Genomic DNA, 18,776 nt, shown 5'->3' on the forward strand with positions numbered 1-18,776 from the left:
AGGAAAGGAAAGGAAAGGAAAGGAAAGGAAAGGGAAACATATTTCTGTGTTTGCCATTTGCTTTTATTCTGACAGTACCATGTGCCCAAGTCCCCAGATCCTGTTCATGAGTGATGGAAAATAAATTTTTGATGGATTCTGACACACAGGGACCATCTGGGCAAGGTCTAAACTCAGAGTTGCAAAAGCCACATGAGGAAGTGAAATTCAAATACGATGCACCCCTGCCACTGCCACATGCAGAGAATGACTTGAAAAGGCAGTGACAGCTCCAGCAAAGCTGTTTGCACAGCAGAACACTGGGACAGTCATCTGGGGAAAATTGGGGTGGAAAGGATTGAGCTTCAAGGTACACTACAGATCAACTGTATGATTTTTTAAATATCTAATTTGTTGCTATCTTTCATATGGATACTGCACTAGTCCTGAGACACTCTGTGCACACAGATTCATAAAGAAAAAATGCTCTTTGCTGCTCCACAGTTAAGGATGCTGAAAGGCAAGATGGATATAAACATATCAAAATGAGACAGAAGCCTGTGAAAGGTAAAATCCTCAGCCCCAGTCACTGACTAAATCACTACAAATAAAACCAGATTCTTCTGAGCCAGTCCAAAGGTTCCTCTTTATTTCAAAGTAGCTTTGGTTCCACTCTTGCAGAATCCAATATCCTCATCTTTCCCTCGCTGTATCTGCTGATAGAGACTCTCTTACTTTGACACAAAGTTGGCATCAGCATTTTTCTCTGGAAAGACTTAACAAAACCTCTCATCCTTTGCTCTCCATTTCCTGTCTATAAAGTAGAGCTCACACAGCTTGCCCTTCTGAGTTCCTTTCTCATATCCATTTTTGTTCAATACTTTAGGGCAAAGATTTCCTCATTTTATGTCCTCTGCAGCATTAAAATATAAACTAGCAGCTACTCATGGTAAAAAAAAAGTGGCTTAAGGAAGAAAACAGCCTCTCTTCTGGAAAGTGGCACAGTAAAGGTTTTGCTATTTTGCAGTGTTTCAGTAAAAAGTTTTGAGTAATAAATATACATTTTTGAGGTCTTCAAGTACCAGACACTACCATTACATTTACCAGACCAGGCTGGGAGCACAAAGTATTTTTGCAATCCAAGTCCCAGCCTTCTATTCTTCCCTCCTTTCAAAAGGATTTTGTGTCTGCCATTCTCATGGGGAAACAGTTTGTGACCTTGTTTCTTAGATGACACATCCCACAGAAGTGGTTAAAACAGTTCAGAGAGTAAATTTTGTTGATTTGGGGGTTTTTTTGTTTGTTTGGTTTTATGATTTCTACTCCTTTTAGAGTGCAAATGCCTGGACATCACTTCAGTGAAGGCATTTGACAACAGCTGAATGGGTGTCAGCTCATACATGAATTGTAATATAATGAAAACTTGGCTGCCCCAAGATGATTTGAGGGAATTCTGTACTTTAGGGCTTTAAAAAATCTTAACTCTTAAAAAGTTACAGTTTCCAAACTGCCCCATTTCCTGTGTTTTTCTTGAATACAGAATGAGGAAAAAAACCAAAACCCTGGAAATATGAGCCAAAGCTTTGTTTGCCATACGATCAGCCACATCATAAAATAAGCTCATAAAAAGGAGTGACATGCACCATAAATCTCAACTGCTTTATAGAAAATAAAGCAAAGCTGTCACAGGGGTGACATCACTGAGCACACAGGAAATGCAAAAATCTTTGCAGAAATGCTGATTTCAGTAAGTATTACGATGTTATGTAGATTAAAATGCTGGGGAAACTTTTAGCCCAGCTCAAAGTCAGTGTCAGGGAAGGAGGGTGTAAATGAATAGGAAGTAGATAATTTTTTTTCCTTTTCAGCAGCAGTTAAGAACCAGAGAACCAGGTTAAAACCATCTCTGAATTCATATCCCATCTGAACTGGTAAAACATTTGGCCATGAAGAGTCCAGTACAATGAAAATACCAACCACATGAGCAGTTTTTGAATTTTCTTTACACAAGAATCTACCTGGTTCAACTATAGACCACTAACTGCACCTCTTGACCCACTATTTTTAGTATCTAGTCCTAACATACCAGAATTATGGATTTGTTCCTTATTGATATCACCAAAAAGAGCTATTCCATCCCTATTTGTTTCTTCATTCTCAACACTCAGGTGACTTGGGATGGTGAATGTGTTTTTTCCAGTTTGCTGAGACTCCAAAACCAAGTGGAAAAATCAAAGGTTGGATATCTGGACACAGTGAATCCTGGAAAACACTGCTGCCAGCTCTTTAGTGAAACTCACCCACAGGCTGAACTGAACTCTGGGGCATTTTGCTCTTGAATCCCCAGCACTTGTTCATTATTCTTTTTACCACAGACAAAATATATATGGGTACCATGGGGAATTTTTTTAGTGTGTAAGAAGTTATCTATCTGCCTTGCTGACTGCTTTGCTGTTCACCCTTGATGAGCATCCTCTGATGCTTATCTTTTTGATTTGCCAGCTGTTTATTTACAGATATAGATTTGCTTCTCTCCCCTTACGAGTAACCTTTGGAGCAAAGCTTTCAGTAAGGGATAGCCTGAGGTGGCTGAGCATACAGTCTTTTCTTCTCTGCTTGTTTAGTTGGGAGGCAGCAAAGAACGAACAGAGCAAAGGTCAGCTCAGTTTGCACAGCCTAAATGCAGTATTATTTATCAACATCTCCTCTGAAGTCATCCAGGAAGCTTCTGAAGTCATTCCTACCTTAGGGATGGGGCTGCCGAAAGAATAGTGATGCTGAGATTACAGGAAAAGAGGAAAAACAAGCAGAGGAAGAAGGTAATGGCAGCAGAGGGATATAGAGTGCAAAAATATTCATCAGAGGTTTAATAATTGATTCACAAGACAAAGTACTTTTGTATTTGGAGGGCCACTGAGATAAGCAGACATGAAGAGAAATAAAACCAATAAAGGTAAGTTATTGGGCCTTGAAATTTGTTATCTATTCTCTTGTAAATCACAGGTTCTTTTCCAAATATCAGGACAGCATGGAGCTAAATATTAAATTTTTTGGAAAATCTGCAAGCGCATTGGGAGAGGCTGGAAGGGAAATTCAGAGTAGTGACACGTTAGAGTGGGTAAATAAAAAATCCAACTCTGGCTTTTGGCAAGAGTAGGAGACATTTGTAAAGCTAAAGAATAAGAAAGGGAGGAATTGACCAAAGCCACAGATTAATTCACACATGCACACATTTGACCAACTCCTAGAAGAAAAATCCAGAGATTTTTAAACATAAACTCATTACAACCCCAAGTTATATATTTCTGGAACTCAGGGAAGCACAGTTCTGTGCTTGCCTCACTCTTCCATTCTTTTCTGACCAGGTTTCCTCGCTGGTGAACACTTGGACTTGACCAGTTGGAGCTTCAGTCTCACCCACCTCTTACACTATGTTGTTTTTAATCAGAGGAATGAGAAGGGACTTCATAACACAGCTAAATGTGTCACTTACACCAAAATATTATAACCAAAACATGTAATTTTTAGTAGCCACTGAGCTGTGAAATACATTCTCACTGGAATGTGCACCACTGTACATGCCCAGGAGAGATTTGCTGGCACAGCTCCCTATTCTGGGCTCTAACACCAATACATGTAGAGTTTTGCATTGCATCCATTTCTAAAGAACATATAAGTAAGCAAAAAAACCAATATTCCCGATTGTTCTGGACATCCCCCACTAATGTTGACAGAAGAGTCCTCATTACATGGCAGGAAGGAAAAGTAAACCCTTTTGTTGCTGGGTACTGGAGCTGAACAAATTATTTCCAATGAATAATTTATCTGACTAAATGAGATGTTTTCTGCTTGTTGAAGACCAACAATCCCTCTAATATGTACATATTTTAGTGTTTGAACATCAGACAACTCCTCTGAGTGTGGGGTGCCCATGAGCTGGTGGGGAGCAGCTCTCTGACAGAATCAGCTTTCACTGGCTGAGTTCTGTGTGAGGCCAACACAGCCTGGCTGAAGGACAAAAAGTCTTCCCACCACATCCACAGGGGACTCCTTTGGACCAGCAGGTAGGATGGGGCTGGGGAGTGATTTTCATGAACACTGTTCTGGATGGCTGAGCCCTCACAGCACTTCCAGCTTGCACATGTATAATTCAAACCCTGTGAATAGCAGCTGTGACAGGCTGGGTAACTATTTGCAAAGAATCATATTTTATTGGGAAATGATGATCTATTTTGATCCATCTGTATCTTTTGATATGTTGCCAAATCAAGAATGGGGGCTGATCAAAAGCATAAACAAAAGGTCTGGGCCAAGGCCCAATATTGGCATATATTTGAGATATTTTAATTCACTACATAATCGTGATAATGTCTAGAAGTGCCTGAAGAACCAAACTCTGAAATGGGACTTGTTCTTTGGCTTCCAGCAGCAAACCAAGGCTGGAGATGATGTGGAGGGGCAGCAGTGCCGTCCCTGAGCTCAGCAGGGCAGGGGACAGGGAGCAGAAAGTGTCACAGGGAGCCTGCAGGGCACAGCGGTGCCCCGGCGCTGCCCGACAGCTCTGGCAGCTCATGCACACATCGGCTGGGAATTTCTGACTGGGGCAGGGAAGCAGGAGGAGAGAGGGATGTGGTGGAGGACAATGACTCAGGCTGCCATAGTTGGGGTGCAGGCAGCAGCACAGACATGAGTCACCCATCGTGCCAGGCAGGAAGGGCCAGCTTTCCATCCAGAAGATTAATTTGAGGCTGGCTGATTTCCAAGAGGAAATCAGATGGAGGGATGCAGGAGGCAGTGTTTCTTGAAGAGAGATATTTAAGCTCATGTAAGATGAGAGGGAAGATTAACCAGAAAGAGCCAATATCAATGAAGAGAGAGTTATTTTGGAGAGGGAAGGGAAATGAGGAGGATGCACAGCCCAGTGAAACTGCTTAAGGTTTGGGAATATAAAATTCAGTTTGCCGTGTTTGTAATTTCTTCTTCCCCGATGAAAATATTGAAATCCTTCACATGATGGAGCTGAGGGACCTCTTTTACAAACATCCAAGAGACAAGAAACGTTGGAGGATGATTTTCTGGGATATTGACTGCATGTAGGGGTACAAAGCATACAGCTACCATGAGACCAAAGAAGAGAGACAGGCAAGAAAATGCAAAGACAAAGCTGAGAAGTAACCATGATTAATCCTCTTTTTGTCTCTGTTAAAATGGCTCTGTTTACTGGACCCTCTTTTTGTGAATGCTACACTGGGCTGATTTACTCTATTTCAGCAACTTTCTCCCTCTTGCAGGAGGCACAAAATGTGAGGCTGAGGCTCAGCCCAACTCGGGTCCTCTCTGAAGACAGCACTCCCACTGTCACCAAACTGCAGGAGGGAAAAGGTGGTGGAGTCTGATTCTGTGACCATGCCTACAACCACAGAGGGGAGCAAACAGGAGGAAACCTGCCACAACCTTCAGAACATCATTAACGCTCTCTGCAGCCACTTCGCCTCCTCTACAAAACAGCATTTATGAATTTTCTCTGCTTCCTGAAGATATTCTGAAGGTGTAGTTCAGCTGAAGACAGTGACTTGAAGAGGAGTGTGTTTTCACTCTGTCAAACATTATAATTTGCTATAAACTGTAGTTTTGAGAGTTTTAAAATCTTGCTCACAATGCATTGACTGAAGATCTGATTAAGTATGCAGTGAAGAGTGCAGTGACTTCTCTTCAGAGCATGTTTTCATTGGAACATCAGAACTATTATAGCTGTCTCAGTAATATACAGGCTCGACATATATGGGATCATTAAGGATTTACATCTTAGTAATGGATTGAGAGCACACTCTTTCTGGACTCTCTTGTCACTAGTATTACACTGAAAAAAAATCCCCTGGTGATTTGTTTATATATGTTAATACAGATTTTAAAAGATACTGAAGCACTAGACAAAGTAATTTTATAGCTTGACACAAAGAGATTGCCTCAATTTCTTTAATGCTCCAACTGTAATAATTTGTTCCTAAGGACTGAGGATTACAAAAACTCTCCCTACAGACTAATTAATATTTTCTTTAACCAGGTGTTTTCAGGCTTTTATTTATTATCTGAAGCAGTCTGTGGTGGGAGTCACGGGTGCTGCAAAGTGAGTATTCCAGTCATTCATGACTCGCAGCCTCCAGCAGCTGTGAGTCAGTGACAAGGTCTGTGGTGTTTCCCCCAGGCCCCTGCAGCTGAATCTAAGCAATAGAACAGAGAGAAAGGGTTAAGATATTCCAGAGTGTTAAAAACCACTTCTGGATCTCATCCCTGGTTGAAACACAATCCAGCTGGTGGAAATGCAACAAGAATTGACTGATGACCTCTGCCCAACCAACCATGTGTTATCTGTCTCTGACACAAGCAAATCACTTTGCAAGACATTTCCATCTGTCTCCATCCAGCTCCTGCCCTTGCAGCTCCGTGTCTGCAGCAGTCACTGCATCCCAGCCACCCCCATTTGCCAGGATGGTGTTGTTGCATCTTCAGCCCCCTGACCTCTGTCCCACAGCACAGGGGTGTCTGAGGCCTCTGACTGAGCAAACCACACCACACAGAAGTTGTCTCTCATCTCCTGCTTCTTTCTGTGATTCCTTAGCAGGAGCAAAGCCCTTTCAAAGCAGCCCTTGTTTCTGCAGCCTCCTTCCAGCAGGTTTTTTGTAATACCTTGTGCACACACTCACACAGGGCCTGAGACATTTTCCTACTCAAGGGAGAATCATTCAAGAGATGAATCTGTTGTGACACAGATTTTGTTCAATAAGAGCTATAAAAACATGGCAGGAAGTGGGAGAAAGAGAAAGAATAGCCTAACTTGTGGTCATTTGTCTTTTGTCGAACTTCTTAATCCCACTATAAGATACATTTTACATTGAGGGATGATTTAGTTTCCACTTTAAACTTTGGGTCTCTAAACACATAGCTAACACTGGGAGTCAGTGTTTCTTTCTTCTCTCTCACTCTCACCTCTCCCCACTCCTTCTCACAGTGTCTGAAGGACATAATATGGTTATAATGGGGGAAAAAAATCATGGCATATGACATGAAACTATAGAACTTTTCCATGAAACATTTTCTATCTGATTATTTTTACACAGCAGCAATTTGAAAGCTAAATGGAACTGAAATGCATAGCTACAAAGCTGTTTCTCTTTTTAAAGATCCTTATCATGCTCCACATTTGTCAGCACCCTGCCTGGATACAGATCCTGGAGCAGCAGAGGAACCAAACCTGCTGGCAGGGATCCAGGTGGGAGATCAAGCATTGGGAAATAAATGTGCCCAGCTCTCCTGGATCTCCAGAAACTGTGGTCAAGTTTAATGTTCACTGTCACAGGTATGTAGAGATGAAGACTGATAACAAGAGAATCTCAAAGTCAGGGCTGCTGTGCCTGTTTGCATGGTTACACCTGGAGGGGAAGCAGCTTTTCTGGATCTGAGAGTGACACCACAAAGCACAGCCTCCCTATATTCTCCTCTGCTATTGTAGCTGCCCCAGACACAAAATAAAAGCAGAAAAGCCATAAGGGGACCTTTCCAGCAGATATTCTAGGCTGTAGGATTAAAAAAATCTTCACATCCCAGTCCTGATACTGCTAAAAGATTTCCACACAGCTGGGCTGCAGCTGCCTTGCCTCTTGTCTTTAAAATTAGGCATCAGCTTGTCTGCAAAATGCTACAAGTCCCAAGAGAATTGAAGAGGGGTCTGTTTGTCTCCAAAAAGGCAGCAGGCTGACATCAGGCAACCAGCAATGCCAAACTTCCTCTGTCTCCTCTGTGGCCAGGAGAGGTTGATCCTGCTCAGGGGGTCTCCCACACCAGCACAGGGCACTCGGGGCCCTGCAGCTGTGGGCAGGGGCCAGGCTGGCTGCCACCACTCCCCTGGCGGGCAGTTTCCCAGTGTGGTTTTGCAGACTGCCATAGGCACAGACAGAGCTCCCCAGCTGCAGTTCTGCTGAGCATCACCTGCCAAACCACAATGCCAGGCTGGTGTTTGCTTAGAGTGGTGCTGCACTGAAATCTGCTGTGGGATGGGATGGGATGGGATGGGATGGGATGGGATGGGATGGGATGGGATGGGATGGGATGGGATGGGATGGGATGGGATGGGATGGGGTGGGGTGGGGTGGGGTGGGGTGGGGTGGGGTGGGGTGGGATGGGGTAGGGTGGGGTGGGGTGGCGTGGCGTGGCGTGGCGTGGCATGGCGTGGGTGAAATCCTCTGGAGCAAACAGGGATATCTTAGAGCTAAGAGCACCTAAAAGCAAGGCTAAAACAAGGCTGGAGAGGGACTTTTTACAAGGCCATGCAGTGATAAGACAAAAGGGAATGGGTTTAAGATGAAGGAGGGCAGATTTAGATTAGATATTAGGAAGAAATTCTTCCCTGTGACGGTGGTGAGGCCCTGGTAGAGGGTGCCCAGAGAAGCTGTGGCTGCCTCATCCCTGGAAATGTCCAGGACTGGGTTGGATGGAGCTTGGAGCAACCTGGAGTAGCAGAGGGTGTCCCTGCCCATGGCAGGGGGTTGGAAAGAGGTGATCTCTGAGGTCCCTTCCAAGACAAACCTTTCTGGGGTTCTGTGGAACCTGGCAGAATGGGAACTTGCTGCAGAAGCAATTGTCATCTTCCACTTCATTTCAGATGGACTCAATGACCTTCGAGGTCTTTTACAGCCAAAATGATTCTATGGGTTTCTTTCTGGTCATGCAAGAAGGAATGGAAATTTATGTGACAAGGAGTACTAAATTTAAGTGAATAAACTACAACAAGACCTTTAGTTCTGACTGTTGACTCAAACCAGAAGAAGATCTAAAGCTGCTTGTTGGAGAGCAGGATAATCTCAGCAGGGCTAACAGAATAAAAATTCATTTCTTCCAGTACCCAGAGAATGGCTCAGAATAAACATGGCAAGGAGATCTTAAAATAAAAAAGTGCCTTAACTTCTTGCTTCAGGATAGGGAGGAGGGGAAGATTAAATACTTTCATTAAATTAACTCTCATCTGAATGAGGCTTTTGTTTAATTTCTAAAAGAAACTCGTTTCTTTGTTGTCATTTTCTTCTCGAGTGGAAAATACAATGTAGAATTCCAGAAGTCTCATTTCTATACAAGCAAATGTAATCAATTTCGCAGAGCACTGAGACAAATCAATACGGAAGGAGTCAGAAAACCAAACAAAAGCAACGAGAGAAAAATATTATCCTATTTATATGTTCATAATACATGGGAGAAAAAGATATTCAAAATTACAGAGCTAATTTCTAAAGCAGCAGACATCACTAGTCAGTGATAAACACCAGTAAACTATTTCAGCTGAAAATACCACGAGTCTGTGATGATTATAACAACCCATGTGATGGTTGTTATTGTCTGCAGTATAGAAATACGAGCAATTTTGCCTTCTTTTTTAATTTGTCATTAGCAGAAAGTAAGAGACCAGAAAAGTAATTATTGCCCAATTAACCCTTGTAATATTATATCATATTTCAGCTTCATTTGCAGCTTCAAAGTTGGATTTTATAGCCTGGTGACTCTTCAGAAGGATACCAAGACTTTGCTGAGACCTGCAATATCTGCCTTGACTGGCAGCTGCAAGATGCATAAAATCAACATTAAACTGGCTTCAGCCTGCAGAGCCATGGCTCAGAGTCTGGCTGTGCCATCAGAGAGAAAAATACTACATCATACGTGGAAAAAAACATAAAATCTCATCCTTTTTTTCTCCTTTTTCCCTTAAGATTCCTCCTGTCTGTACTCCAGGAAGTCTCACCCTTGCCCAGGAAGCAGAAGCTCATGAGCCAGCTGAGAACCCAGACACCTTTCAGGGCATTTTAGCAGGGTGGGAGCAGGCTTGGATATCTATGAACCCATCCTGTTCTCTGCTATTAAACCCCAAATCACTTCACTTTTTTCATAAAATTCGTAGTGAATTAATTTTCTCCGCTGTAAGTCAGGAAACAATACGGATGGAAAATAGAAAATAAAAATCCCCAGACCAGAACTGGGAGAGAACTCTGTTCTTTTGACATCATGTTTAATGAATCAGAATGTAAGGAAAGCAGTACATGTCCACTATTGCAAAAGGAGAAAAATTACAGTAGCTAGCTACAATTTGTGACTGCTTCTGGGGTAGGAATATCCCTTCTGAGTCACTGGGAAATAGAAAAATCAAATCACCCTTAAACAAAAAAACAAACATAAAGTTTGTTTTCAGCACAGAATACCAAGGCTGAAATTAAACCAAATATTAATCAGCTCACCCATTATTTTTATTTCAGCACTAGAGAACCAAAAAGAAACATCCAGCAAAAAAAAGTTAATATCCATCTGGAGACATATTAAATGAAAATAACCACAAAGTCAACAAACTTCAGCTCATAAAAAGTTGCATGCACATTTTTATTCTGCCATCAACTTTGCTTTACCTTTGGGCCATTTCATATCTGCTTGAGTTATAACTGGTGTAATAAATGGGGTTTTAGGCAGCATATTTCCATGCAAATTTACATTGTCAAATTACTATTCTTATTCCAACTCCATCATAGATGAAAAAATAAATTGAAGGACGTGTTTAAAAAAAATCCCTATGATAAAAAAATTACTGCTTCAATAGACTTATCTTTTGAAATATTACTTTTCACTCTCATGGAACAGAAGGGTATAAAATTTAATAGGAATAGATCCAAAAAGCTTCTGGAGAAATTCCACTAAAGACCCTGTAAAAGTAACCTTGTTTAGAGAGTTTTGTTCCACTGTTAAAAAAAAAAAAAAAAGAAAGAAAAAGAAAAAAAAAATTTAAAAAAGGGAAAAAAGAAGTAAAATCACCAGAGTCTGAGTGATTGATTTTTATTGACTGCTTTTCAAAGGTGATCATTACCATCCAGTTTTCCCTCTATGCTAAAATCATACAAATAGAATTAATTGTAAAACACAGTATTTTCCTTTGGAAAATTCCAGCATTCAAATCCAACTGAAGTTCAAGTGTTACACGTGTTTAACTGCACTTTTTAGAAGAGACCCAGGGTGATTTCCCAGGCCCTGAGCAGGTGCCTGAAGCTGCCCCAGCACTGAGAGGCTTCACTGAGCCCCAGCCCTGGGAAGCTGTGGAGCAGAGGCACAATGCAGGAGCTGAACATGGAAATTTTTCCTGTGTTTGCACCATTCTCTCACTTTTTTAAAAAGGAGGAAAATTTCAGTGCATTCTTTTTGCAGCCCATGATAGTATGAAAAAGCCTTTGCAGCATGTGCAGCCAGTTGGCTGGAGGAGCTGGCTGAGAAAACCCAGCCTGGTAATTTTGCCTATAGTAAATGCTGACAGAAATTTCCCTGATACTGTTCCACTGCAGCTGCCTCATTGTTCTGTTTTAATGTAATCAGCACAGTAAGGAGGAAGAAAGGAGTGTTAATTTTCTATCAAATAAACTTTAATTGAGTCTTTCATACTTCAGTACTGTATGATAAATGCATATAATGGTCTGTGAGTTAGTTCTGGTTGTGGTAATGTGGTGTGTCAAAACTTGTCTCAGGCACATTCTGGTACTTTCAGCTTTGTGTCATCATCTTGCAGCCCAAGAAAGGCTCCTGAGACACCCCCAAACTCCTCTGAGGAATCACAAGCAACAGAAGAAGCTGCTGGGTAAGGGTGAGCTCCTCAAAATAACTGTAAGGGTCAAAGGGGCTCAAGGTCCCTGTCACTGTCCAAAGAGAAGGATGAAGCAGAGGGGAATTAACTTCAAGCCAGGGGTAATCAGGAGCACTCAGTGCCCAGAGCTGAGCCATGGCAGCCCTGGCAGTGCCCTTGCAAAGCCACTGAGGGAGCAGCCTGAAATCCACAGTGAGCACCTCACCCCCAAACCCTCACGGTTCTGTTTTCCAGTTCTCACCAGAGTGCAGCTCCTGGAAAAGGAAGGAACATTCTTCATCTCTGTCTCCACCTATTACAGATGGGATGCATTAACACAGAGGGATTTTGAGATGCTAAACCTGGCTTACAGATACAAAACATGTAACCCCCTAAAACAGGAAAATCTTTATTCAAAACATGTACAAAGCAGCGCAGCCACTTCTTCCTCCTTCCCAAACCTCCCTTGTTTTGTTTATATCAATTTTAAGTAGGGGATGTTGAGATAACATTTAATCCTTAGATTTTATGAGTGAAAATAAATATTCTCTCGGGTTAAATTCTCATTTTCTCACACATCTTGTACCAGAATCACAGACATGGCAGTAACGTGGATGAAGGTCATGGTGCCTGTCCCCAGTGTCTCAAGGTGAAGCATATTAGACTTAAAATCATGCCTTGACTCTTCTTAGAATATTCTAAAGCTGGGGACTACAGATTATGCCCTACAGTTCAGTTAACCTTCCAGTTATAATATATTTTTTAGGAGTTCTCAATGTCTTCTATTCCATGGCATCTTGTCCCAGCCCAATCAAATATACAAAAAATTTCATCCTCCTCCACGCTTTTTTTTGGAGTCATCTTTGTTCATTCTCTTTCTCTAGAAGCTGGGCAGCCTCAGTTCTTCTCATCTTTCTGGCTGCTAGATCTCCAATCATTTGACTCTAGTTAATTCTCGTTCTTTGCAAAACATAGAAGTTCAAGACAGAAGATTGTTCTCAAAATTTCAAATCAAACCAGAATAAAAATCCTGTGATGATGCTACATTTTATGCTTTTTTTGCTTACTTGAAGAGTCAAGACCTATCAATGAAGGTACCAGCAGTGCAACAGCCAAAAGAAACCTGTCACTGACATTTATTATTAGACCTGGATAAAAGGAAAAAATTATCTCAATACTTCAATCTTTGTCTGTTTAATTAATTGAACTAATTTGTTGCAAATAGCTCTTGGTTGTTAGCATATTCCCAAGCACATTGTGGCAAGTATTAATTACTTCAAATTCAATTTGCTTTGCTTGATTGACCAACAAGGTCACAGAACTCTGTAGCTTTGAGTTTGCAAAAGGGCAAAGATGTCTCAAAGAAGCTTCTCAAAGAGATGCAAGTTTGCTTTGTCCAAATATCCTGCATTCATCAAAACTTTGTTCTTTCCAGAATTATGCCTGCAAACAATCTTTGCTAGAATAATTACAGAAAATGGGCAGTGGAAAATAGAAAAAGCAAAAAAATATTCTTTTCCTTTCCTTCCCTATGCAAAGATTGATTCCCTTTCCTGTCGTCATTTCCCAAACCAATTCAGAATCTCACAGCACACGAACAGGTACATTCTGATGGGAAAATCATGAAGCCAGGGAGTAGAGTAGAACAAAGGGAACAGCTGCTGCCAGTCAAGGCTGGAGAAGAGAATCAGAAGCAACATGGAATTTGTAAATTTAGCAAATCTATTCTGAGAATTCGGAATGATGAATCATTCCCCGCCTCCCCAACTTCCCATCCGCCTTGAGAGAAAGTTCATCTGGCTTAACTCTGGCCCTCCATTGTCTTCTTGCCAAAAGAATCCCACAAGTGCTGTGTTTCCAAAGATGAGACCCTGGACTAAAGGTCTAAATACATATATTAAGCTGTTGTTTTTATCTTTCAGTCCTTTTTATTAATTAGTCAATTGTGCCTATACTGTAACAAGATTGTTTCTTTAATTGCCCTTACAGTTTTAACTTTCCAGGCCCTGGAAAAGACTTATTAGGAATATTCAGCAGAAAGGACTTATTAGGAAAATTCAGCAGGAGAACTGGCAGGAGCCATGACTGGTCCAGCTGAGCAGTCCAGGGCACCCAAGTGATGCCAAGCAGGTGCAGCCTCCACCAGTGGTGCTGCAGAACCCCAGCCCTGTATGGAGAACAGCCCAGGCAAGCAGAGAAGGATTAGATTTCACCACTGAGAAGAAATGGTTCAGCTCCTGTTACCCACCTCTATTTTTCTACCCCATCTCTTGTTTGCCTTGCCTACCCTCTGCTTAGATTGATGATTGCCTTGTTTTTGTTACCCAGCTCACACAATTTCCCAAATATTTTTGGAGGTGCCCTTTTCCTGCAAGCCCCATTTTCTGTAGTGTCTCTCCCTTGTCTATATCTGCTCTTTTCAACCTCCTTTCTCCTCCTTTCTCTCTAACCCTCTTTCATCCTTTTGCCTTTTCTCTTAGCACTTCTCTGCCCTGTAACCTACCACTTTGTGCTCAGAAGGGAAACTATAAATCAATAGCCTGCACTGTGGAATTGCTGCCTTTTCCACTTTATTTAAATTCTGCCCTCATAAGAATCAATTCAAAACTCCACTATCTCAACCAGAAGGGAGAAGAAGAGCATGCAAGCACTTTCTTCACACATAGTGGCCCACACAGAGCTCCAGTGCCTGTACACACACAGACACACAGCCCAGTGGCACTTGAAAGTACAGGTGGTGTGTCAAAACTCACACTGTCATCTCTTTTGAGGTTTTGGTCTCCTTTCATTGTCAAGAGAGCAAGCAGAAAGGAAAACTAGGATTTTGCTGTTCTCATTTCACATTTTATGCTCCTCAGAGCAGGGAATTTTCCCAACGGAATGTTGTGTCAGATGACAGAAATTATTATTTGTCACACAGCAATGTTGATTTAAATTACCCCACAAAACAACTAGAAAGTCAGGCTCTGAACCTGTTACTCTAATTCTCATTGACAAACACGTTTGACCAGAGCAGTGCCAGGTAGCAGTTTTATTTTGGTCAGGGAATGGACATTCCTGTACTGACCCACAGTCCTGCTCCAGCTGGAAGCTGCTGCAGCAGCACAGCCCAGGCAGGGCAGGAGCCAGCACTGATCAGCAGCTGGACAGGAGCCCCATCCTGGTCCTTGCAGCACATCCCCAATACCCAAAACACGCTGCAGGTAGTGCTGATTCAACCAGCAGTCACAAAAGCAGCAGGAAGTTTGGCTAAAAAAGTCAGTGCCTGTGACAGCAGCCAGGAATGAACAGATTTATGTTCACAATGCATTAGGCAACCTGTGAAGACTTCTCACCTATTTTTAGTGAAAGGAGCCCACAAATACTGGGGGCCAGATGAGACTCTTCAGAAAAATGTCAGTTTGAGGTGGGACTAATCTGACTCCTTGTCCTTATAACAGGACAAATATGAGTCAGTGTGTTAGCAAAGGACAAACTGTGCTACACTGGAGAAAAAAAATTTCCTTTTCAGGAGAAATTGGTGCTCTTAGGTTAGAATTTCTCATGGCAGAAGCCACTGAAGCCCAGGTGCATGCAGCATAACAATTTGGTAGCCTCTGTCAGAAAGGCATCCAGTTGGTGCTTGGGCTAAATTCTACTTGGTCCTTTGATGGCAAATGAGAGGCATAAATCAGTGGCAGCTGATCAGTAATTATACAAAATTACAGTATGCTTTTGTAGTGTTTTTGAAAGAAATTGTCATTTTGCTACTCAGCCTGACTAATTTCTGGCTCACATTGAATCATTGTGCCATGTTTGCAACTCATTAAAGCCACACTCACATCTTTCACCACTTTGCCTTGGTTTCTGTGACGACAAGGGGGAGAAATGCTGCTCTCTCCAGGCTTCTGCAGTACCCTGTGACTTGCCCTGAGGGGACAGGGCTTTGTCAGGAAAAGCCAGCCCTGCAGGCTGGGCTGGCAGCTCACAGCTCACCCTGCAAGTGCAGCAAGGTCCCTTCTCAGCCTCTCAAAGTGCCACACCAGGGCCAGGCTTGGGGAAGGACACAGAGGCTCTAAAGCCTCCTTAGGCTGTTCAGTCCCTGTCCTGTTTCTTGAAGTCCAACAAGACCCAGGGAGTCTGGAGATGGAGCACAAACACACACAAATCTGCACTCCATAAGGTGTTCCAACTGCAAAAATCCATTCCAATACATTTTGGTTGGTTGGTTTTTTTGGTCAGTCTGTGTTGAGCTAAAGATTACTTACAACATACCTATACTTACTTCCACTTTGGAAAAAACTGACTTTGACCTGAATTTTTTTTCCATTTGTTTCTATTCCATTTCAACATCCTGGAAAATTTTACCAGAGAAATAAAAAAAATAATTGAAAATTACCAAGCTCACAAAACAGTGTTATCTCTTCTGGCCTATCAGATCAAACCAATGAGAGGATCCCTTCCTGTGTAAACCTGATGTTCCCAGTGGCCTTTTTTATGCCAATTCTGTGCATAGCTCTGAATTATTTTCAGCAAAAGTGGTTATTACAGGCACCTTTAGGCAGTGTTTGTGACCACAGCCTTGCTCCATTAAGGCCAGTGCCACCCAGCAGGACATCTGAAATGCATCTGAACATTGTCAGCACCCCCAGCTGACTTCATGGAGTGATTCTGCTGGGCTGCAGGCAGCCAGAAAGCCAGCTGGAATTATTTTGCTTTCTAGAACACTTCCAATATCCTGATTGATCTCACCCAATATCAGCCCAACACCTTCCAAGTGTCCAGCACTATTCAACAGCTGTGATCACTGAGTCAAAAATTAATTCAGGGCAACATTAGCAGAGGAAAAAAGATAAATACACTTCTCTGGGAAGCTCAGAGAGGGAAGGCAAAGAGGGAGACACTTGGTATTCCTGGAATCCAGAACAGAATCTTTGTCACAGAAAACCAAGTGAAATATTTCAGTGGGGGTCATTGTTTTGTCTCCTTTTCAGCCCTTTCTCAGAGCAAAGCTTTAAATTTGAGTTCACACTTGGACTTACAAATCAGTTTCATTTTCTCAAGTACCAAAAGCCTAACTTTGGGTGAGATCATTGTCATCTTTGCTAAGCAGGATCATCAGGCCCCCAAACGGATTTAGGATCTTAACTTCAGTTAATCTGCCTGGCAAGTTGGAAATCAATCTGCCATCTGGTACCCAAATATATCTAGAGAATAAAAAAACCTTTGGCTACGAGCAAAGAGAGAAACCATAGGTCTGTAACCCTTCCCTTCCCTCCTCCTTTCATGGATACATGTAGAATATTTGGGGGTTTTATACTTTCATAGTGTTTTGGTGGACTGGAAAGAGTAGGAGTCATATATCACTTTAAGAAGCAGAACAAAATGAAATAATTTTCAAGAGTTCAAGCTAAAAAAAAACCAAACTTTTTTATTATTTCTATGACAATGTTCAACAATCATGATTTTTTTTTTCTGTGTTTTTTGTGGTTTTTACCAACTTATTTAAGAAAAGGCATTTTAGGCTGTCTTATATCCAGGTTATAGTTCTGTTTGGACAGTTCTGAGCATGTTGGTGATTATTAACAACTTCTAGATTTAGGCAATTAAGGATCTAACTTGAATGACTAATCCATCCAGGATCCCTGCAGGGCTTAATGGGAAAAGAGTCAAATTCCTTCAGATGCCAGTTCACTGAAAGCACCTAACCTTTGTAACTTTAATTCTCTCAGACAACTTTTTTGTCTGCTAACTCCTTTGAAGGCCAGGCTTCCACACCTTCCCAAAATTCCAACCTCTGGCACCAGAAGGATTAGATAAATTCTTGCACATTCATTGGGAAATAACCATTCAATACCAGAGGCATGCAGCAAAAATACTCCTGCTGCACACATTACTCTGATTTCCAGAGCACACATTTAAATATAAACCAGCATTTCTGAAGTAACATTGTGGGTGCTGTCCCCAAGATATTCTTCCCATCAATAAGAAGATGTGATCATAAATGAAATGAAGTGTGCTCCATGGCAACCATAATGAACATCACTTCAAATGCTGTCAAAATGGCAACATCACAAAGTTCAGATTGCAATAGGTTGTCTGTTAATTAAAGAGCAAGGGCCAGTTTCAAGGAGGAACTACCAAGATTTTTAAAATATGCCAGGGATAATGTATTTCATGCATTGCTAATTACGTAGGCATTTTCTAAAACAAGCCAGAATTAATTATGCATCAGATCCACCCCCAGCATAAGGGAATAATTGAGTTTCTTACAAAGTTATGGCTCAATAAGAGGCACTGTATGGGCTGCACACCCTGTGCTGTGTCACACACCATGGTGGAAATGGGCTGCCAGGCTGCACTTGCCTCAATGCAAAGGCTGCTGCCAATTAACACTGCTAATACATGTTAATTTAAGATTTCCCTTTTCCAACTAATTGATATCTGATTAAACAGAGAATAAGTTTTTTTAAGTGTTCATTAAGTAGCTGAAATTTCCTCACAAGTTTCATGTTTTATATGAGGCCACAATCACGGAATACGTAGCTCATGTAATTTCCAAATCATTAGAGAGTAATTGGACTTATCAGTTACATGCTAATTAAACTTCCACTGAATGCTTTTTCTGCAATCAGTTGACATCAGATAGATGCACGGTACCCATCTCATTATGGCAAAATGGAATTGCTGAGGCACTTAAAGAGGAGCATGGCACAGAGCAGAAAAGTCTGTTCTGCTCTGCGATGGGAGCAGCACCTGCAGCTCTCAGAGCTGCAGCAGGCCCAAAACTCCAGCAGAGGAAACAGACACTGGACAGGCTTCAAAATGTTTCCCAAAGCGTGGGTTAACACAGGTGTTTCACCTGTCCTGTCTGTTCTGCCATTATCACCCAAAATTCTGCCATTGCCACCAAAAATGAGCTTGGCTGGGTTTGTACCTACTTCAGTGCATCCCCAACCCACCAAAGCTCAGAGTGTCCCAAGAACATCAGCTGCACTCACTGACAGATTGTGCCTCTCTCAGAACATGCAGCAATCTATTTTTGGAGACCTGCTACACTGGCTGCTGCTCTGGATGCTGCTCCTGCCTTGCAATACTTAAGAACTTGTGATTTCCATGGGAAATAAATGATCCATGAAGAAAAGAAATAAGAGAAGAAGCTTTCATACACCCAAAATTC

This window comes from Molothrus aeneus, chromosome 15 (assembly GCF_037042795.1).
Source record: "Molothrus aeneus isolate 106 chromosome 15, BPBGC_Maene_1.0, whole genome shotgun sequence".
NCBI classification, from domain to species: Eukaryota; Metazoa; Chordata; class Aves; order Passeriformes; family Icteridae; genus Molothrus; species Molothrus aeneus.